Source organism: Notamacropus eugenii, chromosome 1 (genome assembly GCF_028372415.1).
Source record: "Notamacropus eugenii isolate mMacEug1 chromosome 1, mMacEug1.pri_v2, whole genome shotgun sequence".
Taxonomy (NCBI): Eukaryota; Metazoa; Chordata; class Mammalia; order Diprotodontia; family Macropodidae; genus Notamacropus; species Notamacropus eugenii.
The window spans coordinates 119,277,179-119,305,006 of NC_092872.1; the positions used below are offsets into that span (position 1 = coordinate 119,277,179).

General features: G+C 35.3%; 1 protein-coding gene across 3 annotated transcripts in view; it reads right to left on the minus strand.

Moving 5' to 3' along the window:
* Positions 1-27,828, minus strand: part of LINGO2 (leucine rich repeat and Ig domain containing 2) — a 1,607,677-nt gene that overhangs the window by 833,628 nt on the left and 746,221 nt on the right. For all 3 annotated transcript variants that reach the window (XM_072612692.1, XM_072612700.1, XM_072612709.1), the window contains exon 3: positions 21,217-21,297. The gene's annotated coding sequence lies outside the window, so the exon portion shown is untranslated. The remainder of the gene's footprint in view (positions 1-21,216; positions 21,298-27,828) is intronic.

Below are 27,828 nucleotides of genomic sequence, written 5' to 3' on the forward strand. Positions count from 1 at the left end.
AATTACTTAGCCTCTATTTGTTTCAGTTTCCTCAACTGTAAAACGGGAATAACAGCAATTACCTCACAGAGTTTTTGATGAAGATCAAATGGGATATTTGTAAAACATTTAACGTAGTGCGTGACGCAAATTAGACTCTATACTAATGTTTATTCTCTCTCTCTTTCCCCCAGTTATCTCATTTTATCCTCCATGGAAATACTTGGAATTCTTATTCCCATTGTACAGTTGAAGAAATTGAGGTAGACAGAGGTTAAGTGACTTCCCCATGATCACACAGCTAATAAGTGGTCTGAGGCTCATATTGGAACCCAAGTTTTACTAATTTCATGCCCAGAAAGCAATCTACTGTGACATCTAGTGATCTCATTGGTATAGGGAACTCCCAGCTCACTACCAATACAAATTGGCACATGCTCTGAAATATGTAGCCTATGAGCATTGATTGCTCAAGTAACTTGTCTAAGATCACAGGTTCTGTTGACCTCAAGTGCAGTACTTTGCCTACTAAGCCATGTTGCCTCACAAGAAATACTGCTTTAAATTAAAAAAATGTTCTTTCCTTCTCCCTTTCCCTCCCACTCCCTCCATTCCTCCCCCTCTCCCCCTCTGTCTGTCTCATTTGTCCTCATCACAACAATCCTGTAAAATTAAGTACTATCATGTGTTAATGATCCTTTAGCATTTTAGGAAACAAAAGTTCTAGTAAGTTAAATGACTTGTTGATTACATAAAGATAGCCAGCATTTACAAAAGATAAATAGAAATTACATGATATTTTAAGGGTGTCAAAACACTTTTTATGTGTTAACTTCACAACAACCCTAAGAAGTGGGTAATATTATCATCATTTTGCAAGTAATGAAATAGAGACACATGCGACTTGCCCAGGATCACTCAGCTAATGCTTCTGAGCATGATTTTAGCCTTAGTAGATAGAGCACTAAGCTTGCAATCAGGAAGACTCATCTTTATGAGCTGAGTTCTGGCCTCAGATACTTACTAGCTGTGTGATCTGGATAAGTCACTTAACCTTATTTGTGTCAATCCCTCCTCCTGTAAAATGAGCTGGAGAAGGAAATTGCAAACCCCTGCAGTATCTTTGCCAAGAAAATTCCAAATGGGGTCACAAAGAGACATACATGATTGAAGCAACTAAACAAGAAACAACAACTTCCTGACTCTAAGTCCCATGCTTGAGTCATTGTACCACCTAGCTGGCACCTTAAAAAAATGGCATGGCCCTCATTCTGAACCTGGTCTTGAAATGCTAAACTTTGCAAAGTCATCTCTTTAGGGAAAAATCTATTTTAGAAGAGTTTATGGGTGGGAGTCCAGTAACACCAAAACATAGAATAATTCATTCATTTAGTGAGGATTTATTAAATTTTCTTTTGTATGCAAGGCACTGTGCCTGATACTGCATACACAAAGACAAAAAGAGAATTGTCACTATATTCAAGTAAATAGCGTAACATTATTTAATAAATTAGGCAGTCCATTAGACAATCTGACACAAAATGACTGAAGGTATTAGGAAAGGCTTCCTGGAGGAGGTAGAATTTGAGGTAGTCTTGAAAAGATGAATTACAATATTCTTCACCGAGACTACATGACTGACAACTGATCTAACCTGAGTTACCACTTCCATGCTTAAACATGTCTATTGCTATAATTCAATGTCTTCCTAATTTACAACAGTCTAATGATAATTCTGACTTGTATCAAAGTTACTTATTCCTTCAACCATGTTAAATTGTGGAAATACACTTTTTTTTTCTTTTCTCTCCAAAAATATATCCCTCTCTAGACCCATAAGTATTTAAATCATTCCTCCAAAATACCAACCAGTTATTGTGTGTTCTAACAATGTAATTAGGATAGGTGGCACAGTCGATAGAGTTCTGGACTTGGAGTCAAAAAGATGAGTTTAATCTGGTCTGAGATACTTATCAGCTATGTGAAGCTAGGCTAGTCACTTAACCTTATTTGTCTCAGTTTCCACATTTATAATATGAGATAGAGAAAGAAATGGCAAACAATTCCCATATCTTTGCTTAGAAAACTCTAAATGGAGTCACAAAGAGTCTGAAATGGCTGAAAAACAACTCAACAACATGAAGCAATATATTTCAACTCTATAAAAGTTTCAAGGACAAGTTAACTAAGAAAGCTTTGTTCCATAACCGTCCTACTTATGAAATTTGAAGCTTTCCCTTTGTGACAACTTTAAGTACAATACACCCTGTCTTATCTTGATGTATAAAATTGTACCTTCCTACTATTGTCCTGGTTCTACATTTCACAGGCCATGTTCTTCTATCTAGGGCTCATTCTATTTCAATATTTTGACAAGCTTGATTAAGCACAAAGTATATAAGCAGTAAAAAAAGGTATAACTTTGTAGTGAATTATTATCACTGGAATGTGACACTTTTTTAGAAGCAATAATAAAAGTGAGGTAATATATCAAGGTAATCCCAAACCACATGATAGACTTAGTTTTTACTGTGATGCTAAAGGAGACATACACAGTATATGATCAAAAAACTAATATTTATTTTTTTTCAAATTCTTGAAGAACAAGAAAGCTTCTATATAAGTCAAATGTATTAAGAAGCTAATATTTTATTAAAGCATATAATAATAATAATACCTATCATTTACATAGTCATGATGACATGCTATGCATTTTACAAATATTGTCTCATTTGGTCTTCCCAGTAATCCTGAGAGGTAAATGCTATTATTACCCCTATTTTGCATTTGAGGTAAGTGAATCAAAAAGAAATGAATTCCACAAGGTCACACAGCTAGTAAGTGTCTGAGATCAGGTTTAAACTCAATTATTACTGACTCTGGGAAGCTAGGTGGTGCAATGGTTAGGGTGCCAGGCCTGCAATCAAGAAGACAGCTTCAAATGTTCAAATCCAGCCTCAGACACTTTCTAGCTGCAAAACATTGAACAAGACATGTAACCCTGTTTGCCCCACTTTTGTCATCTGTAAAATGAGCTAGAGAAGGACATGGCACACCATTGCACTATCTTTGCTAAGAATACTCCAAAACGGCATCAGAAAGAGCTGGACACAACTGAAAATGACAAAACAACATTACTGGCCACAGGGCCAGCGTGTTATCCATTACAGGACCAAGCTGATTCAATGAATAAATAATTGTAATCGTGATGCTGTCATTACATTTTACATTCTTTATAGTAGAATAGATGCAAGTAGATAGATTCTGGTTTAAAATATATTCTTTTTTTCACCTTAGGGAAACTGACAAATGATAAAGCAGATTTTAAGGTATTATTTCTAAAACAGAGCCTACAAACCTTTAAAGGTGAGGAACAAAGAAGTCGATTACTTGGTCTGTCACACTGTAAGTGTCACAGTCCAGATTTGACCCTATGCTTTCTTATTCCAAGTTTGACAGAGGCAAAGTGGTACAATAAAAAATGATTTGGAGCCTGAGGGCCTGGATTCAAATACCAGCTCTGACATCTAATGCCTGTGTATGACCTTGGGTCAGTCACTTAACTCCTATAGAAACCTCATTTCTAAATCACTCACTGTACAAATAGTTCTGATGTAACACTGCACAACTCTAAAACTGGAGTGGGGAGAAGAGCCAATAAAGTTGATCAATATAGTTTTAGAAAAAAAATACATGTATATATTACAGTATGTGGCAAGGAATAAACTTAGAGAACTCATTATCTTAAGAAGGTAACTATAATATAGCAAGGGAAACAGTATTTGAGTGGAATTCCTTTCCTTTCTGACTTTGTTGTTCAAAGTAGAGGTATCAAACGTACATCCCATACAGCACAATATTCTCAAGTGCTGCCCAAACCATATTAAAATGTAATTGGAAAATATTTCACAAAATAAATGAAAATAAAATAAAACAGATATTACATTTCAAAATTATATTAATATGTGGTTTTGGGGATTCTCATGTATAGGACTGGAGGTCCCTATTTCCATCTGAATTTTTTATCACTGGTTTTATATATCTCTTGAAAACACTGCCAGATTAATTGGCTGGATGGATTAACCCCTTATTCGATTCTCTTCTGTTTTGCTTTTTTTTAAACCAATCCTCTGACACATTGGATGATATTTTCCTTAAAGGAGGGAACATAATGTGACAGGTTATATTTGGAACTTGATCAGATGAGATTTTCTGATCTTTTCACTTTTGTTTTGTCTCTAATCAAAGGCTCTGTCTACTATATAAAAATGCTCATGGTATGTAACTTTGAAGATGGTAATAGTTTTTGTCTTTTTCTGTAAAGAGTAATGAGAATTTAGCTTTAAAGAAAATAGGATCAAACTCAAATTGAAACAGATTCCTGTAAGCACATATTGACTTAGAAAACCATGAATTAGCATTATCTATTTCATAACATATTTATATTTATTATATAAATATTTCCCATTTACATATTAATCAGGTTCTTGCTACTGTCAGAAGTTCTGCAGGTTCCTTGTGCTTTGTAGGTCCTAAGTTTGACAACTTTTCTTTAAAGGACTCATGTTAAGTTACCTACTACCCTAGGTTGCCTATTAAAGTTCAGTTCAAATAAAGACAACTAGGAAAATTTGGAATCTGGAAGGCCTGGATTTGATCCTGCCTCAGACACTTGCCAATTATGTGACCGAGGATAAGTAATTTTATCTCTCTTAACTTCACTTTCCTCATTTATAAAAATGATGATAATAATAGCCCCTGCCTCATAGTTTTGTCATGAGGATCATGCAAGATAATATATTTAAAGCACATGGTAATCTTTAAAATCATGGGGAAATGCTAGCTATTTTTATTTAATTTGATAAACTTTTATTAGTAAACTTTTGAAGATGGCACAATAGCATGAAAATACAATTCTGTTTGGATACTGTTATTGATACCTGTATATTAGCATTGACTAACTCATTTAAGATCTCTGGCCTTTAGCTTCCTCTTCTCTAAGATGAAAAGATTTGCAGTATATGACCTCATAAGTCTTTTCTCACTGTTGATCTAGTATCCTATTATTCTATTTCAAGGCACTTCCCCAAGCACTAGTAATATAAACAAAAAAGGAAAGTAGTTCCTGCCTTCAAGGAGCTTACATCCCAGTTAGATATATGCAGATTCCTACAATATGTACACAGCTAAGTGAATGCTAGATAATTAGTGTAGAGAGAGAGCTGTAACTGCTTGAGGGATCAGGAAAAGCTTAACAAAGTAGGAGATGACACCAGAACTGATTCTTGAAGAAAATGAAATAAGAGTAGTCAACCACAATGAGAAAAAAAAAAATGTTGAAAAGTAGCCACAGTCTAATGAAGTAACATTAGATAGAGTCAGAACTTTGCTTCTAATGAAGGGAACGAATGATCTGAAAGGAAACTGGGGCTTTAGGGCAAGCTCAGTGACCAATGTGCACGCTTTCCTGTGTGTGTGAATGTGTTTTTTTTTTCTTATTTTTCTAACCTCCTTCCCTTTCAACATTTCTATTTACTCTAGTGCTACTCAGGAAATACTGTTATAACATCTTCCTGTCTGCTTCTTGGGGGCTAATTCAATTCAATTCAACTAAGGTTTATTAAATGTCCATCATTGTGCTAAGTCCAGTTTCAAGTGGTGTCTGCTTCCTGTTTCTAGCATTTTTCTCCATCTGTATTCTTTAGCAATTATTTAGAAATGAAACAAAGAGCCCTTCGCTTCTCCATACCCAAAGAAAACATGACATCTCTACTCACTACTATTTTCATTTCTCAGCTTTCCCATCTTCAAAATAAACAAAAGAAAATTATCTTTCAATTTGATTTCAATGTTAATTTCACTTTTGGCAATATTTTTATAATGAAAAAAAATAGTCCCATCATCTCATCTAATGCAACAAATTCAGGGCTTTGCAAATAAATCCTTTACAATATTTTTTTAAACAGCAAAATAAATTCTTTCCTTGATACATGTGATGGCAAGCAAAATGGAATCTTTTGCTATTTTTGTTTTGGTAAAATCAATGCAATAATAATGCCTCTGACTGAATCTTGCCTTTTTCAACCAAGAGTCTTTACTAGGAGTAAAGTACAGTAGCAAGAATTTCTTTAACTAGAAATAGTATATGTATTTGTACTGTTAGTTATTTTAATGTGATTACAGATCTTCCCCACCTATTAATGGACCTGCCCATTAAGAGGAGTTGGATTAAGGAAGATTTGTGGGAAGGTCCGCATCTTCTGTTCATGAAGCACTGGCTCACAAGGGTTATGATGCTCTCTGGCTCTCAAAAAGCAAAAGTACTCTGAGTTTAGGTATTACTTTGGGATTTACTGCCTGGAAGTGTTTGTTTGGCCAGATAAGGTCTCTGGGAAGCCACTTTAGGGAGTCCCCCAGCTTTGAAAACCCAGATGTCAGTGTTTCCCTCTCTTGTAACTTTGATCAGACAGTTGAATTCGGGCAGAGAAAGCCATGTCTGTTGATCTTTGATTTCTCTGCATTTACCTTGAAGGTCAGGGTGCTGACTTCACTGAACTAAGTGAATGATATAGGTATTTGGTTAAAGGAATGATACATGTGCTTAATTAAAGTGATTGTTAACCCCTCAAAGTTGCCTTTCCTTTTATTAATGCAGATCTAAGAACCTGTGATAGCAGCCCCCTCCCACCATGTATATTGGAATGCTTACTGTTACAATACAACATCCACAGAATCTATTATTTTGATTCATCAAGGATTTGTTAAGCATCTCTGATGTGTCATGTCATATGCAAGTAAACATCATATTGGATAACAAAAGTCAAAGTGCCAACATGAGACAACATAACTTAAATTAGTGAGAAACAGGCAAAATGATTGATCCGTGGTTTTTAATTTCCTATTCATCTAATTGCACTAAGAAGGGAAATTTACTTTATAATTATTCTTTGATAATTTATATGCTATTCTTATACAATAGGCTGTGTCAAAGAATAGTATAAAATAGTGTAAACAAATATTGATTAAGAACAATAAAGATAGGTAAAAAAGTAGTATATGTCAAAATAAGCAAGTGAACAAACAAAAAATCCATAAATTATACATGTTAGAATAGAAGGTACAAATAAAATAGAAGGTACCCCATGCTCTGTAGTAATTTCACTCCTAGCATACATCAACCACATTCAAAAATTGTTGGGAACCATTTTCTGTTATCCTAGTTGGTATCAATTAGGTTAAGTGGTACAAAATTAACAAGCAGAGGGTTGACAAGCAGGGAACAATATGGGAACATTTGAGGTGAATTTATTAAAAAACTCCCTCTAAGACATCAACTTCTGTGAAAGTTCTCACTGAGTGAAGTTGATGGACAATCAAAGGAGGGGGAAATTATGACAAAGAAAAATTGATAGCCCTTACAATTATACAGGACTACCCAAGTTGTGTATCATTCCAAACAAACAAACTGCTATAGCAGGAATTCTCTCATTAAAAGCAAGTCAGCTATTTTTTATTCTCCTCTACAGAAGTGGTTTAGTTTTATGATTTCACAAAAAAGGTTATTCACTATATGTAGTAGACATTGAAGGCAGAGAGTGTTGGAGGAAAGTGAATTGATTCTTAGATTGAATCTGGCTACTATCAATTGGATGTAATGTCTATCTTCCAACAGAAACCAATGAAGGTGAATTATGATGTGGGTACTCATTACATTTTGGAGAGACATGTTAATATACAGATGTAATCTTTATGACTACAGGGATATCATGATTTGGAGTTTCAGCTGGATCTTTTAGAAAGCAAAAATGTGAATGTGATTGGGCAGAATTGTCCAAAGCCGCTTTTGAAGATTTTGGAGAATTACTAAGATGAAGTTGTGTGTTTATTTCACTTGTAGGAAATCTGAGGCAACACAACAGGGAACTTCACCAGACTGATGGTTAGAAATTGGTGTTTTTTTGAATTCTTGATGTATTCTTGAATACTTTCATATCCTGAATGCCAAATAAATATTATCAACTGACTTAGTAAATATAGCCTTCAGGAAAAATTGTCCCTAGTATCCTCTGTCCTGGAATCACTTTTAGGAGAGCTACCTAAATATAAGCAGTTGCTACCAGGAAAAAAAAAAAAAAAGATGACAGATTTATAGGGAGACAGGCTTCAGCATATACCTATACATCTATATCTGTGTATAGGTCTGTATATGTACCTGTATGTATGTGTTAATTTTTTCTTCAGGAGCTGTCTTCTAAGATCTCAGAGCCTCTAGCTGTCATTGACATATCTACTGTATCACATGGCCCCAAACACAGATAGAGAGTAATATGCTCACAATATTGGGTTGCTCAATTCTTGCTTAGAAATTATGGTTTGAGGAGCCTGTGTGTTCTGACAAAATAACAAGACCTTTAAGGATCATTTGACTTTTAAAAATCATTCCAATGTAAGGACTTCATATAAAAATCTCACAAAAAGGGAAACAAAACAATTATACGAATGGCATTCAGAACATCGTGTTAAGCCAGGGAAGATTTATAATACTGTGATAAAATATGACCCTTTTTCTTGTCATGGCATCTGGTTGGCACAGCTAACATAGCATTGGGCCTGGAATTGGGAAGATCTGAATTCAAATCAACCTCAGACATTTATCAGCTCTGAGACCTTGGGCAAATCACTTAACCTGTGATTGTCTCAATTTTCTCAACTGTGAAATGGGGAGAAAAATAGCACTTATCTCCCACCATTGTTGTAAGGATTACATGGGATAATATCATTAATAAGCACTTAACACAATTCCTGGACCAGAGCAGGCACTATATAAGTGCTTATACCTTTCCCCCTCATCTTAATAATGATGACAATGGTGATGAGGATGATGATGGTGGTAGGTGACAATTATGTAGTATTTTAAGGTACAAAGGATGCATTATGTGCTTTGATGCTTAAAATAAACACTGAGAGTTAGACTCTGCAGATGTTCTCATTGTCACCTTACAAAAGAGAAATCTGAGGGGCAGAGCCAAATGGCAGAGTAGAAGTAATGACATGCTCTAGCTCTTCCCCATAGCCCATAAAATACTTGTACAAATGACTTTATACAAATTCTAGAGCAGCAAAAACCACAAAATGACAGAACAAAACACATTTCCAGCTCAAGACATCCTGGAAGTTTGGAAGACAGGAAAGGTCTATTACTCAGGGCTCAGAGTGAAGCACAACCCAATGTGTGCCAAGCGGCTGACAGGACTGGATCTGGTTTCTCAACCCACAAACACCAAAAACTGCCTCAAAGGTCAGTAAGAAAGCTCTTTAACCTAGGTGAGAGGGGAGCTCTGTCTGGCCCCAGCCCTGTCCCCAGGGTGGCAGCACCTTCTACTTTTGGAGCCCTCCACCTACAGACACTGTGGAAATCTAGCAGTTTATGTAGGTCTCAGTCCTGGGGTGAGGAGGAGCTCTGGCATGGCAGAGCTGGTGATGGCTGTGGACAAGGAATCCTACTTGCAGTTCCAGGGCAGAAAAGAGTGTTTTTGGTTGCTCACAGACCAAGAGAGGAGTAACCTCCTCTCCCTTAATTGTGCCATCTTGGAGGAACTGAAAACATACAGGTCCCTAGAGACATCTCAAAGAACAGCTGCATAAAACCTCTGAAGTCTAGAGTAGTATACAGTCCACTTGAAAAGGACTCAAAAGTCAAGTAACTGACTGGGAAAATGCCCAAAAAGGGAAAAAAATAGGACTACTACTTTCTTGGTGAAAAGATATTTTCTTCCATCCTTTCCTATGAGGAAGTGCAAAGCATACCATCAGAGGAAGATAGCAAGGTCAAGGCTTCTACATCCAAAACTTCCAAAAAAATATGCTATGGTCTCAGGTCATGGAAGAGCTCAAAAAGGATTTTGAAAATCAAATAAGAGAGGTGGAAGAAAACTGCGAAGAAAAATGAGAGAAATGCAAGAAAATTATGAAAAATGAGTCAACATCTTACTAAAGGAGACCCCCCAAAAATTCTGAAGACAATGCCATCTTTAAAAATAGGCAAAAAAGGTCCAAAAATCAATGAGGAGAATAATACTTTACAAAGCCAAGTTGGCTAAATGTAAAAGGAGGTTCAAAAACTCATTGAAGAAAATAGTCCTTTAAAAATTATAATAGAGCAGATGACTCAATGAATTTATGAGAAACCAAAAAATTATATAACAGAACCAAAAGAATGAAAAAATAGAAGATAATGTGAAATATCTCATTGGAAAAACAACTGACCTGGAAAATACATTCAGGAGAAATAATTTGAAAATTATTCATCTACCTGAAAACCATGATCAAAAAAGAACTCTCACATAAAAACGGCAAGAAAAATCTTTTAAAATGGAGGGGAATAGGAGGGAGGTGAAAGGAAATAAGTAAGCTTTACTCTCCTAAGATTTGGCTTAAGGAGGGAATAACACACATTCAACTGGATGTGGACATCTATTTTACCTTGCAAGAAGGCAAAGGGGAAGGGGATAGGAATGGGAAGATAAAAGAAGGGACAGCAAATTTGAGAAAAGGATAATCAGAAGCAAACATTATTGTAGGAGGACAGATCAGGGGAGAAATTGGAATAAATGGAGAGCAGGATAGGACAGAGGAAAATGTGATTAGTCTTTCACAACATAACTCTCATGGAAGTGCTTTGCATTGTTCTACATTTATGACCTATGTTGAATTGCGTATTTTTCCAAAGAAGGTGGGTGGGAAGGGAAGGGAGAGAATATGGAACTCAAAGCTTTAATAATGAATATTAAAAATTGTTTTAGCATGCACCTGGAAAATAATAAATACAGGCAACTGGGTATAGAAATCTGTTTTTCCCTATAGAAGAACAGACAGGATGAGGATCGAAGAGGGATACAGGGTAATAGAAAGGAGGACAGACTAGAACAAAAGGTGGATGGGGTGCATGCTGTCCTGGTATGGGAAGTGGGAATAGATGAGGAGGAAATTTTAAATTTAAATTCTTGTGCATGTGAATGTTGAGAACTGAAAAATAAATAAATTATATATTTAAAAAATAGAAATCTGAGGCTCAGAGAAAGTTTAATAACTTTGATTATTATACAGTTAAGTTTCAAAGGACTCTTTTGACACTGAATCCAGCATTCTTTCCACTATGCCAAGCTATCTCATGGAGCTTATAGTTGTGGTTAGATAAGGCACAGATACAAATAATTATTATATGCAGCACCAGGTGATAAGTGAACAAGAGATGCAAAATAAAGTATTGTGTGAGATTCAAGGGGAGAAAAGTGGCCATTAATAATAGCAAAGATCAAGAAAGATTTCCTAGACAAGACATCATTTGAGTTAAGGATAGTTAGAAATTCAACATGTAAGTGTTAGGAGAGAAACAATTTCAGGGATAGGCAATTGTGTGATTAGATGTAGAGATAAAAATGTGCATTATGTATTCATGCAATATAGTATTGGAATATATTAAATATTGGAATATTTGATAAACTGAGGAGAATAAAATAATACAATGTTGAAAACAACTGCTATATTTTGTAGGTTCTTGAAAACAAAGCACAGATTTGCAGGATTCTTGGGCAATCTTCTCACTAATTTTGCAAAATGTCATACCATTCACAAGAGAGACCGTGTCTTAGATATCTTAAAACTTTCTACCCCCAAAATAGTACCTGAGGCTCCAGTCTCCTGAACAGTGACTGCCTCTTGTGCAGCATAATCTCAGGTAAACACATACATTTGCAAGTATGTTTATATCCTTTCATATACATATATATATATATATATATATATATATATACATATACACACACACGCAACACATATATACATACACACATATCGTGTGTGTGTATGTATATGCATACATATACATGTACATATATACTTTGCAATAAATGAATGCTTTGCAAACCTTAATGTACTTTATAAATGTAAGTTATTCTTTCCATATTAATCTATTTTCTTTCTACTGTACCATCTTATGATTCAGAAGAGGGAAGAGTATAGTGCTTTTGTATTTTTCTGTTGATTCACATACTATATCCATATATTGTATCCATCCATATATTTTTCTTTTTTTTTTTTGCTTGTCCAATTTATTACTTCATATCGACTTTTACTGAAAAGGAAAGCTCTATCAAGAATCCTAACATATTTGTAATATGGGAGGAGATTTCCACTACCCTTTATTGAACTTTCCATCCCAGCTTCAGTTAGTCCACAGTGGGACATGGGTGGAAGTGGTCTTGACTGCTCCTGAACTTCTCTTGGATATGAACAGCCAGGATGACTTGTAAGTAATGGGGATAAGGGAAGGTGAATTGCCTTAGGTTGTTGTAGACTGTGAATAAGACAGTTATCAGGTAGAGGAAACAGAGGAACCTAACTTTACTTCAGTTACAAATGGACTAACTTGGAAGACTTACACTAAGTATTATCATCCTACAAAACTTCTGAATTGAGATTTCAAATTCCTTATGTTTAACACTCTCCCTGGGACCATGTAATGGCAATTTAATTTGGAAGATCTTTTCCCATTAATTAATAGGACCATGTGACCTGCTTGGATCAGATGGACACCTAAGTCACACATGGTGGGAAGAGTTTGCTGAATGGGTGGAACAGGAAGGGTGGAGCAGAATTGGGAGAAAGCTGATCAGAGCAGTTAGGGTGGAGGGAAGGAGAGAGGACACAGGCAAGCAGGCACAGCTAGTATTGTGAATGTTTGTTTGATTGTGGAAAAGCAGGGGTGGGAGTTGAGGCTTGGAAACACCCATATCCCCTGCAGATGTGTATTGACTTCTTGGTTACTGTGAGGAATTTGGCTTTCTTGTACCTGAATAAATGTTTTTCTTCTGCCTTATATATGAAGAGTCTATTATACTTTGCAATCCAAAACTACATCAGCATATTCATAGTCACCACCAATGGTGTGAATTTTGCCTTGGTGATACAAACCACCATTTCAGGAAGGACTCTAATCATGCTTCATCTTATTCATACCTGGTCATCTCACTAGACTTTTAATCTTCATCTTTGCATCTCTTATCTCTAGTGAAAAGGAAAAGTTAATAACAAAGAAAAAAACATCATGGTATGGCCTAGTCATGGCATAAGAATGGTAGAGCTAAAGTGAGAGAAAAGCCCATACTAAGGAATCAGTGCTGGTCAGCCTGCCTGCATTAGATTAGAGGAAAAGAAATCTAAGATACAAGACCATATACTTTAGCACCAGGACTGTGATTCTAAACTGACTGAGTTACATTCTTGAATGAATATGAAATCTCTTGATTCAAGTATCCCTCCAAATGAAGCCAATCTCAGTCCATCTGTACTTGTCTTTCCTGTGTGACTTTCTCCCAGGTCTTATTAGAAGTTTGTCATGGGAGTCCACTTAAAATGTTAAGTTTGCTAATGGAACAGGAAGGTCTCCATTGACCATTCATTGTGCTATTTTCTTCTCTTTTTTTGCACATTTATTCCTTAAATGAAACTATTTACAATGCTACTCTCATATTATTTTTCATGTGTGTAAATACTATGTTGAATAGACAAACTGTAGAGCTAATTTAGGCTGTCTTGGATAGAAATTGCAAATGTTGAGCTCAGAACTGCCTCTGTCCTTTCTCCATGAACAGTAAACAGAAGGATTAAAGGAAAAAAAATCCTGGAGACAATAGTAATGACATCTCTTTTATCTATGGTTGTAGAAAATGTTTGCTATTTGATTCAACTTCCTGTAATTTACCTTAATTAGAAACCTTTTGCCTTTTGGACTAATGTGTTTTTTGAATGATTTGGAAATATTGGGAGCTCAGAATAAGATTTGGCATAGTTGCTGACTCAAAGCCTTACTCCATAACTAGGAGGTAAAGAAGAACCATATGTTATCTGAAACAATAGCCACAATGAACCTGCACAATTAAGAATCACTCAAACTGGACCAAGTTCATATCTTTTATTCTGATGGAATTGCTAAACTCTGTGATAGGGAAACATTAAAAATAATAGTGTAATACAGGTTTAGGAACAGACATCTACTACGTGCAAGACCCTGGGAACATCAATAAAAAAGTGAGACAACCTCTACCACCAGGGAGCTTTCATTCTACTAGGGGAATACAAAATGTTCATAGAAAAATCCATGAAGAATGACTGAGAACTAAGTAGCCTGGGTTTTGGAGGAAGGACATTAAGATGTAGGTGAATCTGGAAACATCTTTTGAAGAAGGGGACATGGGAAAAGACTTTTAAAGAGGTTGTAAGAGGCAGCCATCCATACTTGTCAATTAAACAGATCATCACATTTAGACAAGGGAAGAGATATTTGGAAAAGGCATAAAAAATGATACGTGAGATATTACTGGTTTTAGTGGATATACAGTTACTACTCAATGGTGGTGGTAGTTGGTGATGGTGATTATTGTCCTTTGTCTTTGAAGAGGACCAAAATGACATCACCATTGTAAAGTGAAATTTCAGTGTGTCTGACTGTGGCTGATCAGACCAATATGAGCTTAGGATTCTATACCACAGGTTGGGCACAGATAGTCCTTATGAATATTTGGGGTGGATATCTCATATCTGTGCATCCTGCATTTACCTTGTGTTGTCTCAATTCTGCTTTGCTCAAAAAGCAAAGCACCTTTTCTTATGTGAGCATGCCATGGTGAGTGGTCCCGTGTCAGTGTCTCCCATGCTGCACAGTCAAATCGTCACTGTTCAAAAAAGACATAGAATCATAGATATCACCTTAATAGGTGTGTCCAATGAGGCATAATGATTTAGAAGTTAAAGTAGCTCCCAATTATGCAAGCAATATCATTTGATCCTTCCAATTCTATGAAGTTCACATTATAGTTATTAATTTCTTTTAAGAGTTGATGGAACAGGCTCAGAGACTTAGTCACTATTGAACAGCTATTAAGTACGAAGGGCAAGATTTGAATTAAAGTTTATCACAAAAAATGCCCCAGTATCTTAGAAATAATCCCCTGATTACCTCCTGAAACAGGTTCCAAAATTAAACCTACTACAAATATGATAGCCAAATCCAGAGTTCTCAAGTCAAGGAGAAAATATTGTAAGCATCCAGAGAGAAACAGTTCAAATATTGTGGAGTCACGGTCAAGATCACACCAAAATTAGCTACTTCCATGTTAAAGGAGCAGAGAACTTGAGGTAAGATAATCCAGAGGGCAAAGGAGCAAGGTTTACAACTAAGAACCAACTAAAGCTAAACAGTATAATCCTTCAGGAGGGAAAATGGTACTTAATGAAATTGAGGGCTTTCAAGTATTCGTGATGGAATTGTCAGGGTTGAGTAGAAAATTTGACATTCAAACACAAGACTCAAAAAGCATAAAGAGGTAAACAAGAAAAGATAATCATGAAACTTTGTAAAGTAATACTACTTATATTCCTATATGGGAAGATGATACATGCAACTCATAAGAACCTTATTACTAGGGCAGTTTAAAAGAGTCTACATAGACAGAGAGCATAGGTATGTCAATTATGTTGAAATGACTTCCAAAAAAATAAGGTGTGAAAAACAGGGATGTATTAGAAGAAGAAGAGGAAAGAAGGATAGATAGAATGGGGAAAATTTTCTCACATAAAAAAGGCACACAAAGAAGGGATAAGTGGAGGGGAAAATGAGGCTGAGTGGGCCATGTTTGAACTTCACGCTGTTGTAGGGTAATAGGAGGGGAAGAAGACAAGAGGTATTGGTGGGCAGATAAAAAGGGGAAGTTTATGTAAGGGGACAGTGGTAGGAAGCAAAACAGACTTTTGATGAGAGACAAGGTAAAATGGGAGAGAGAAGGAGAAACAGAAGAAATAAGGATGAAGAAAAGTACACAGTCAATAGCCATAACCATAAATGTGAATGGGATAAGTCAACTCATAAAATGGAAGGAGATTGCAGGATGGATTAGAAACCAGAATTCAATAATATGTTATATATAAAAGACAAACTTTAAATAGAAAGACACATACATATAGTTAAAATAAAAGGATGCAGCAGAATCCATTTTGCATCAACTAAAGGTAAAAATTCAAGGATAGCAATCATCTCAAATAAAGCAAGAAATAAAAAATAAACCTAATTAAAAGAGATAATGAAGGAAACTACTTTTGCTAAAATGGTACTGTAAACAATTGAAGCAATACAAAAATTTTTTAGAAAGTTTCTCTTACACAGGTCTAATTTCTCACATATAGGGAACTGAGTCAAATTTACAAAAATAAGAGCCATTCCCCAATTGATAAATGGTCAAAAATATGAACAGGCAGTTTTCTAAAGAAGAAATCAAAACTATCTATAATCATATAAAAATGTTGTAAATAACTATTGATTGTCCCACCTCACACCTATCAAGAAAAAAGATGATGCAAGAGGTAAGACTAAAGAGTACACTAATAAACTGTTAGAGCTGTGAACTGTTCCAAATATTTTGGAGAATAATTTGGAGCTATATGCAAAGGGCTGTAAAACTGTGAATAGCTTTTGGCCCTGCAATATTACTACTAGATCAGCACTCTAAAGAGATCCAAAAAAAAGACAAGAATCAATATGTTTAAGAATATTTATACTAGCTCTCTTTTGTGGTAGCAAAGAAGTAAAAATTGAGAGGATGTTCACCAGTTGAGGAATAACTGAACAGGTTGTGGCATATGATTGTGATGGAGTGCTAATGTTCTCTAAGAAATGACAAGGAGGATGGTTTTAGGGTAAAAAAAAAAAAACATGGCAAGACCTATATGAACTGATGCAAAGTGAAGTGAGAATAACTGAGAGATCATTGTGCATTGTAAGAAGAATGATTTATTGATAAACAATTGTGAAAGACTCAGCTACTCTGAGCAATACAATGATTCAAGACAATGCCAAAGAACTCATGATGGAAAGTTGCTATCTATCTCTAGAGATAAAAATAATAATTCTGAATGCAAATTGGAGCACATTTTTCATTTGCTTTGTCTTCTTTTTGCTTTTCTTTGTGATATGGCAAATATGAAAATGCCTTTTGCATGATTCACATGTATAATTAGTATTGCTTGCCTTTTCATTGGGTACAGGAAGGGTGGGAAGGAGGGAGAGAATTTGGAACTCAAGAATGTTAAATAAGATTTTTTTCTTAAAAGAAAAAAGACAATAGAGCCAAGCAACAAGGAGACAGTTGTCATATTCTTTTGGCTATATGCATATTGTCCTATGTACTTTTCCATCTCTACACCCATATAAGTACACAGTCTCCCAAGTCATCAGTAAAGTATTTACATATTCTATGCAATGATTGAAAATTGTGTCTTCTTCCACCCAGTTGTGCATTACTGTTCAATGTAGTGTTCAAGTCTTCAGCATAATAGATTTATCACACTTAGCTAATCTATTATGAAATAAATACATACACAGTGCAGAATTTCTGGCATTATACTTTCCTATATTATTGTTAAAAACCCTTTAAATATTACTTTTCTTTTTCAAATGTTGCAGCCTTAGTTTACTTTTGCCTATCTTTTTTTTTTTATAATTCTCTGAAGCAAATGTTTTTAGGACCAAATTCTGACAAATGGGCCCCAAAGTTATTAACATTATGTTTCTGGTTCTGACCTGGGAAAATTGTAGACAAGTACTAACATCAACAGCTTTTTAAAATTTTTCTTACTCATATTTCTCATAGTGCCTACAATAATACTATCTTACGAACAATCAGGTCACTAAAACCATTTCCATTAAGTTTCAATACTTCATTTGACCTTAGAACTGGACTTGTTTCTGAAGTTCAGCACTACCATGAAGTACAAAGATAATAATGGAGCCCTGAAGAAACATGGAAAAGAACTCTGTGAGTCAGAGAAGTCTTCTGACTAAAGGAGTATCTTTAAACACAGACAGTAAATTCATGTACAGACACCTATAATAAAAGAAACAGACCCATGTTGCGAGTATATACCTTTTACGGTAAGATCTTGATTGGCCATCCAAAACAAGATCGTAGTATCAATGACAACTAAAATCATTATTTTACAATACCCACCTATTTATCTATCTTTAGCTTGAGTTAACAAATGTGTATATGCCCAAATATAGCTTTTTCTTTTCTCAAAAATCCTATTTCTGGGGTTCCTAAGTGGCCTTGGAGTAAGGAGTACCTGAATGTAAATCCAGCCTCAGACCCTTGCTAACTGAATGACCTTGGATAAGTCGTTTAACCCCAATTGCTTTCAAACTCCCACTCCTCTCAACATTCTATTTCTAAGTTTTCCTTCTTTTCAATTGTAAGTTTAACTCCAAATGGGTCTAACCCGGCCTGTACCAGAAAGAAATAAGGAGTAGCTTAGACAATCCATAAATTTTGTAACAAATCTTTCATTATTTGTGAAGCCTAACAGAAGTGATGCACACAAAAAGATCTGAGATTTTAAGAAGAGTTTAAAAAATGCATGAACTTAACCAAATTTTATGAAGTGTATAGACTTAATTAAGATTCATAAGAATGAAAATATGGTTAATGACATTATTCTTTATGTACTTGTGTATTTATTAAGCTCCCATGAGTAAAATACAAGAGTAAAAGAAGAAAACATATTTTAACAAATATAGAGTGGATTTGAAATACTATCTTGCTGTTTATTACACAATTAAAAGAGAATCCATTCATTTTCTCATTCATTGAACATTGGTTGGGATTCTATTGTCTGTAAATAGAGGCAAAGAATTATAGAAACATAGATTTCAAGTTGCAAGTGACCTTAGAGTTAAATTAACTTGACTGTCTCATTTTAGAGATGAAGAAACTGAGTCAGAGAGAAAAATTTAGGTCACACAGCCAGGTTTGGTGATCGTACAATTTTAACAAGTGTTTTCTGGAGTAATATTTAAAGTTCTTTCTACTATACCTTGTCTTCAGTGTTTAATGGAAGCAGAACACATAGTTGTATGATGACACATTTTTGTTCCATAAATTAAGAACAGTGCCACTAAACTTTTAGAATTTTCAGATTTGCTTTTAGATAGAAAGTATAATTAATTTGTGATCTATGCAAAGAACTGTAAACTTATTTCTCTTAGGTAATAATTCTTTGTGCAGTATGTTGTTTAGTCATTTTAGTTGTGTCTGACTCTTTGTAACCTCATTTAGGGTTTTCTTGGCAATAATATGTGAATGGTTTTCCATTTTCTTCTCCAGCTCATTTTTCAGATGAGAAACTGAGACAAACAGGGTTAAGTGACTAGCCTAGGGATCACACAGCTAGCAAGTGCTGAGGTTGGATTTGAGCGCAAGTCTTCCTGACTCCAGGCCCTGCTCTCTACCCACTATGCTACCTAGCTGCTCTGTAGGTTATTATATCTTTGCATTATTGCTATTTACTTTTTTATCCTGGTGAATACAATTGGGATCTTAAAGATATAAGTGCCTGCATAGCCAAGGATGGAATGCTTAGAAATTATGCTGATAATTAAATGGAAATTGCATTTTAAAAATAATCTTTTTTTGAAACTGTATTTTTTGTGAACTAATAGTTGGAGGGATAAGGATCAACTTCAAACTCTGAATTATAAAAGTAAATCTTAAAACAGCTAGCATTCTTCTGTAAATTCATAATTAATGGCAGATTATTCACTTTCTTCATTTTAAGAAGGAAAAGAAGCTAATTTATTAGGATTACTTAATTTGACTGAAGGAAGTATATTCCAAGAAATCATCAAAGAGGCAATTAAATTTCACGGTGTCTCCAAATCACATCAAGTTTGTCATTTTTAAATGCCACTAGCAACTTGTTCTTGCTGATTGACACAGCACTCTGAAACCCAGCCTGCCTCTTAAGGAACTACTTTTAGCTCCTATGTCTCCATATAATGAGTAGTGTTCCTTCCTCTTTTACCACGCTTTCCAAGGCAACACCCTGAAGATCTTTGTGAAGTGTGTATTGTATGCTTCAACATACAGTCATTTTTTTATAATGTATTAATGTTATGCTTATTCCCAGAGAAGTAAAAACAAAACCAAACATTAGCTGATGCTGTTTGTATTATTTCTGGCCACTTATGCCAAAATTCATCTGAAATTTTGACAACTTTTTATTGTCTTTGTATTTATTGCTTAGTTGTGTTCTTGTTGGGTTTCTGGTTTTTGTTTGTTTTTAACATTTTAAATCTGTTTCTATATCTGAGTGGGGCACATTTGTATCCACAGAAAATTTCTCTCTGACCCAGTAACACTATCAGGGTTTGATGTGCTCATGCCTGTTTTCCCGCTGAAATAAGTTATTTATTTATAAATTATCTGTGACCTGTTATTGCTATCCATTTGTTAGAAATAACCATTATTTTTGTAAGTGAATCATTGCTTCAAAGTGATGGTTTTCCCTATTGGGAGGGTCTTCTTGTTTGTGGTATGTATATTTCTTTGTTTATTATTTATACCCTTATATGTCAAGAAGCTTTCATGGGAGAAAACTGTTTGAATGCTGAAATTTTGAGGTTGTGGAAAAAAGAGAGAGAAAATGGTCAGATCTTTCCATTGAATCTACAAATACCAAATCAGAATAAAGGTTATCATTAAATTAATCAATCAATAAGCATGTATTAAATAATGGGTACTGTGTGTGGATATTTTTAAATAGAGTTCCTGCCCTGAAAAAGCTTACATTCTACTAATTGTAGATCTAGCATTGAATGATGTTAGGCAGTTAAAATCAAATGGCCTATAAAAAGGATTAAAGTGCTCATGGAGAGAACTCAAGGAATAGATTATCAGCATCATCCATGCATAAGTCGGTACCTCCACTAGACAGCTTCAATTCTGAAAGCTGCAACTTGCAAAAGAATAGTTAAGTAACTCTATTCCACTAGGACTCAATGTGGTGAAAAAGTCTCACTTGGTCTAAAAAAGGATTAATGTACTAATTTAGTTTTTAGAGAAAGGTGGTGAAGGAGGATCTGAATTAGAACACTTTATAAACACTAAAATATTGTATTTACTGCATTGTATTTGCCATAGTAACTGGCAACTTTGAAAAGCAACTGAAGTCAATTTACACACATGGAAGCAGATTTTAATTATACCATTAAATTATGCATAAATATTTGGAAGGCCAATGAGATAGAGACATAAAGCATCACTGAAAAGACAACTATATATTTTATCACATAAAAAAATTTAAATACTCTCAGGAGAAGAAACACAATAGGGATTTGATAACAGTGCTTACCTCATATGAAGAAAAACCCACTGGGGCAATCAAGAAGTATAAATATGTCACTGGGAAACTTTCCAACTACTCCCCTAGATACTGTAAAAACAAAACAAAGCAAGAAATAGTTAAGAAGAATATTCAGAGTAATATTTGTCCGTTTATGATAATCATTATTAACTATGGATTCTTCAACAGATCTACTTTCTCATTCTATTTTATAGTTGGAAGAGATTTAAGATGACCTTTAACCCAAACTCATTTTAAAGTTGAAAAGTGGAAGCCCACATTAACCAAAAGGACTTAGATGCAGAGAAGTAGCAAGAAGGAAAACTAGGATTCCAACCCAGGTCCTTGTCAGGGTTAACCTTTGAGAATGACCATTGCACATTGTAGATACGTGCTCTGATAGATGCACAATACTTATGTAGTTATAATATAATATTAATTTAAAAAACCCCACCTGTGCCTTGCAAAATACTACATTGAACAATGGATTTGGAAGAAGCAAAAATAAAAAGAAAGCACCCTGAATTAAATATTTATTCACCTAGAATGGATGGCTCACAAATATATGAAATTTCAAATATGATCACTTCTATATTTATGCTGAATGATAGTATTTTCTGGTCATGAGTTACAGAAATGAATAGAAGTGGAGTTCAACATCTTGTTCAGCATTTACCACTGACTTCTTGTGTCATTTTGGGCAAGTGATTCTTATCTGATATTGCAGCTCTTTGTTACTGTAGATTCATAAAAGGTGGATAATAATAGTAATCTGTTCACTACTTTGACATGTATTACTTTGAGTGTCTAAATAGCTTTCATTTTTATAATACATACTGTGCCTAAGTTACAAATACCTTGATTTTTGAGGATGATTTGTGTAACCAAATTCTCTAACCTCTTGTAGCATCCAGAAACTAGGCAGGGACCTTGGGTATTTCTCCCAGTAATCCTTATCTACATATCCAGCTTCAGCTTGGTTTTTAGGAAGAGAAGAATACATGGCACACCGTCTTCTAATTATCTAGCAAAGAATACATTTAGGTTAATATGTAGTTACTTCTGGCACTAGAATTATTGAGAAAAACTGCTTGTTTTAAAGAGTTACAAATTTATAGCTGTAAGAGGTATTAGATTTTTATATAGTCCAGTTGCCTATTTATATAGATAAGGCATCTCAGGATGAAACAGCTTCAGTGACTTCCCAAGGTCACATAGGTAAGAAGTGGTAGAGACAAGTGGTGATTTGAGCCACAGAATTTTGCATTAATTGGAAGTGAGAAGGCATAGAGACAGCAAGCCTGATGAGGAAGGTGTATTGCAACTCTGAAATACCAGAAAGCTCAGGAGAGTTCACTTAGAATTTTATTATGCAGAAATTGGTTGAAGAAATTTGGGGACTTTCACCTGAAGAACAAGGAATAATGTGGTGGGACAGGCTCCAAAGAAGCAGATATTGTTTTAAAAAATCCTCTTGAAATTTCACTACCTAAAGTAAAATGGCTAAACATCAGGAAATAGTGACATTAGTATTTTCAAGTTGAGGTAGATAATTTGGGTAAATTCTGGAATATGCTATAAATAGGTCGGTCAAAGAATATTTTTTTTAAAAAAGAAGCAATCATCACCACAAAGAACAATAATAAAGAAAATCCCACAGGGATTTATGACCAAGAGATCATGGCAGACTAGTGTGGCTTCTTTTTCTTATCAGAGTAAATATTCTGATATGTTAGAGGAATGAGGGAGATAGAGTTGACTTAGATTTTGACAATGTATTTCACTCAAAATTTTGAATACTTCTTGTGGAAAAAGTAGAAAGATGTGGACTGGTTGGGTGCAATATTTGGAATTGGCTGAATGGTCAGGTCCAGTGAAATTCATTACTAGTTCAACATCATTTTGGAAAGTATACTCCATTACAACGCTTTAGGGAATTTATGTGTCTCACTTCAGGTTACATAACATTTTTATCAAGAACTTTGATGAAGTCATAGAGGGCAAGTTTATAAAATTTGCACATGGCACAGAGTTGGGAAAAATAACTAGTGTTCTGAATGATAGGATTCAAAACTATCTCAGTTGGTTGCAACATTGGACCCAATAGGATAAGTTGAAATTTGTTAACTGTAAATGTAAAGTTTCACACTTGGGTTCAAAAATGTAACTTCACAAATAAACAGTAAGGGAGTTTCAAATAAATAGCAGTATTTTGAAGGAAAAAAAAAACCTTACCTTAATGTAAAATTAATTCAATTTGATTAAACAGGGTGATAACACAGCTAAAAATCAATAACCTAGACTCCATTAGCAAAAATATAGTTTCAAAGTCTAAAGTAAATACTATTTCATGATATTATTCCTTTGGAAAACATGGATAGTTGTGCTCAGTTCTGGACATTGCATTTTATAAAGGGAACTGACAAGTTCAAGGGAGGGGCTACCAGGATTGTGAAAGACATAAAGTTCATGCCATACAAGGATGAGTTGAAAGAACTTGGGAAAATTTGCCTAGAAAAGAAAAGATTAAGGGAGGACATAATAACTTTGTTGACATATTTGTAGGACTGTCATATAGAAGAAAGATGCTTGACCATAGAAGGAGGTCACTGAAAAGCAATGAGTGGAGATTGCAAAGGAAAGAAAAATAGATTTATTTTAAAGAAAACTTTTATATTAATTATAGGTTTCAAAAAGTAGAATGGATTGTATTTGTGATATGGTAGGTTCCCCTTATTTAGGAGATTTTCAAAGAAGTGTTACTTTTTGGAACATATGTTGAAATATACATAGACACTGAGGATTCTTATATTTATGAATAAAGAATGCAGATATCACCTTCAAAAAATTATAAAGGAAAACTGCCCTGATATTGTAGCATGAGAGAGTAAAATAGAAATTGATAAAATACATGGATCATCTCCTGAATGAGATCCCAAAATGAAAACTGCCAGGAATATTATAGACAAACTCTAGAGCTGCCAGGTCAAGGAGAGAAGATTCCAAACAACCAGAAAGAAACAATTCAAGTATCAAGGATCTACAGTCAAGATAACACAAACTTTAACAGCTTCTACATTAAAGAATCAGAGAGTTTGGAATATGATATTCTGGGGGAGAGGGGAAGGAAGGAGTTAGCATTGCAACCAAGAATCATGCATGCAGCAAAACTGAGTATAATCATTCAGGGGAAAAATACATATTCAATGAGAGAGAGGACTTTCAAGAATTCCTGATGAAAAGACCAGAAATGAATAGAAAAACTGACTTTCAAATACAAGACTTAAAGGAAGCATAAAAAGGTAAATACGAAAGGGAAATCATAAGGGACCTAATAAAGTTAAATTGTTTCTATTACTATATGGGAAGGTGGTACCTGAAAGTCATAAAACCTCTTATTATTAGAGAAGTTAGGAGTACATATGGAGGGTACAGGTGTGAGGTGAATATGAAGGGACAATCTCTTAAAAAACAAAATTAAGCAGTGGAATAGGAAGGTACTAGAAGAAAGGAAAGGGAGGGGTTCAATAGGGGGTAAATTATCTTACATAAAAGAGGCAAGAGAAAGTTTTTACAGTGGAGGGGATGAAGGAGAAGAGGGAGAGTTATTGAACCTTACTCTCATCAGATTTTGTTCAAAGAGGGGATAGCATGCACATACAATTGAGTATAGAAATATGTCTTACACTACAGGAAAGTAGGAGGGGAAAATATGTAACAGAAGGAGTGATGGTGATAGAGGGGAGGGCAGATTTGGGGAAGAGGGAGTCAGAAATAGAACACTTTTAAGAATGGAAAATATGAAAAGATAGAGAGAATAGAATTAGGGAGGTAGGATACAGGGAAATACAGTCAGCAATATTAACTGTGGAAAAAAATTGAAGCAAGTTTCTCTGATAAAGGTCTCATTTCTAAATACATAGAAAATTGAATCAAATTTATGAAAGTAAGATCCATACCCTAACTGATAAGTGATTGAAAGATATGAACAGTTTTCAGATGAAGTAATCAAAACTATCTACAGCAATATAAAAAAATACTCTAAATCACTATTAGTTGGAGAAATGCAAATTAAAACAAATCTGAGATACTGTATCATGCTTATTAGATTGGCTAATAGGACAGAAAGGAAAAAATTACAAATGTTGGGAGGGATAAGAGAAAAAAAAACATTAATGTACTGTTGGTGGAATTGAGAACTAATTCAACCCTTCTTTAGAACAATTTGGTACTATGCCCAAAGGGCAATAAATCCAATCATACCCTTTGACTTAGCAATATTGCTGCTAAGTTTGCATCCCAAAACAGATTTAAAAAAACAACAAAGAAGACATATATGTTCAAACCAATTTATAGCAGCTATTTTCTGGTGGCAAAGATTGGAAACTGAGGAGGATGCCCATCAATTGGGGAAAGGCTGAACAAATTGTAGTATGCTATTGTGATGGAATACTACTGTGCTGTTCAAAATGATGAGCAAAGTGCTGTAAAAACAGCTGGAAAGACTTACATGTTCTGATGCAATATATCATGTCCTCTCTGCAAAGTAACAGCAATATTGTAACATGATTGGCTGTTAATGACTTTGTTGTTCTTGGTAATACATGGATCCAAGACAACTCAGTAGGATTTATGATGAAAACTGATATACATCGCGAGATAAAGAACTGATATTATCTGAATACAGAATAAAGCATACTTATTTTTACTTGGTGGTAGGTGGATTTTTTTTGGGGGGGGGGAGAATTCTGTTTTCTTTCAAGACATTACTAATATGGAAATGTGTTTTGCATGACAATACGTATATAGCCTATATCAAATTACTTGTCTTCTCAATGAGGAGTGTGGGAAGGAAGGAAGGGAGAGAATTTGGAACTCAAAATTTAAAAAAAAAGTTACAATTATTTTTACATGTAATTGGAGAAAAATAAAATGCTAAAACGGAAATAAAATACACTTGTTATAGATAAGCAATCATAGACATTTAGTCTACTGATGATATGGAAATTATTAGAAAGGGGTGCAAATGATAAAGAAAGGAAATAGCTTGGCATTAAGTCAAGTCAAGGAAACTGATGTGAGCAAAATATATTTTTATGGGATTAATCATTTTTAAAATTACGCTTAGACTGAACTTCTGGGAAATCTTGATAGAATAGTTTTCTCTTTGTCTACTGTCTACCTAGGTAAAAATGCATTTTCTTTTCCTTACAAAAGAAACAGGTATATAAAGTATCCTTCTATTTAAATCCACCTTTTACAAGTGTGTGTGTTTGTGTGTGTGTGCGCGCATGTGTATGTTTACAGAGAGATGGAGATCAAATTGAGGACAGCAAATAGTATGCTTCTCAAAGTCAAGACCCAATAACTACTTTTTTAATAGTTCACATATATAATTTTCTTAATCTGTAGGACAGATGATTCTTATTGTTGAAGTTGACTTATAATAATAGTAGTAATGAAAAGATTAAGAACCTCCATAACCACTGTTAGAAAAAGTAACTAACACTTCATTAATCTAGGTGGAGTCTATAAAAAAGATAAGATTGTACAGTTAAATCCAAAGCACCTCTGTAATAACAACATGAAGTTACCCAACAATATGTTGACAAAGAAACATTGAAGAAATATCTGAGTCCCACAGATTTGTTTGTAGAAATAGAGAAGTTTAGTACGGCAATTCAAGAATAAGCAAGTGAGTGATTTTCTACAAAGTTTATCCTTCTTGAATATTTATTCAGTGATCAATGCAGATTAGGTAAGGGAATGGCTTAAGCTGAAAAATAACTCCTACATTGTTATAAAAATTTAATACGTGGGGGGTCGGAGCCAAGATGGCGAAGTAGAAAGACTCACATACACATAGCTCCGAACACACAAACCACAGAACGGCTAGAGGGGACCAAGCCAGGGCGAATTCTGCACCCAGAGACCACGGAGTATTGGAGCGAGGGAGATTTCGGCTCCGGAGAGACCTGCGGACCTCTCGCAAAAGGTCCATTGCGCTGCAGACGCGGAGCCCAGCCTGGACCTGTGGCGGCAGTGGCGGCGGCCGCGGCTCCGAGAGGCACAGATCTGAGAGGGCTCCGGAGGCGGGATCTTCAGCGGCGGCACGGGCCCCCCCAACAACAGGTGACTGACGAGGGTGGGTGAAAGAGTCTCTTTGGCGGGTTGAGAGGGGAGTGGGGTGCCCCCATGGCTCGGGCACCCCCCCCAGGAGATAGAAGCTGAGAGGTGGCTGCAGACAGGGGCTCCCCAAGCGGGCGGGAGCCTGGATCCATTGTGGAAGGTCTGTGCATAATCCCCCTGAGGGAACTGAGCCTGAAAGGCGTCCCTGCCCCACCTGACCACTTGAACTTAATTCTCACACTGAATAGTAGCCTTGCCTCCGCCAAAAATCCTAAGGCGGGAAGCAGCATTTGAATCTCAGTCCCCAAACGCTGGCTGGGAGGACCAGGAGGCGAGGTGGGTGTGAGGAGAACATTCAGAGGTCAGGCCACTGGTTGGAGAAAATGCCAAGAACAGGGAAAAGAAATAAAACTATTGAAGGGTACTTTATCGGAGAAAAGACACTTCCTCCCTTCCTTTCTGATGGGGAGGAACAATGCTTGCCATCAGGCA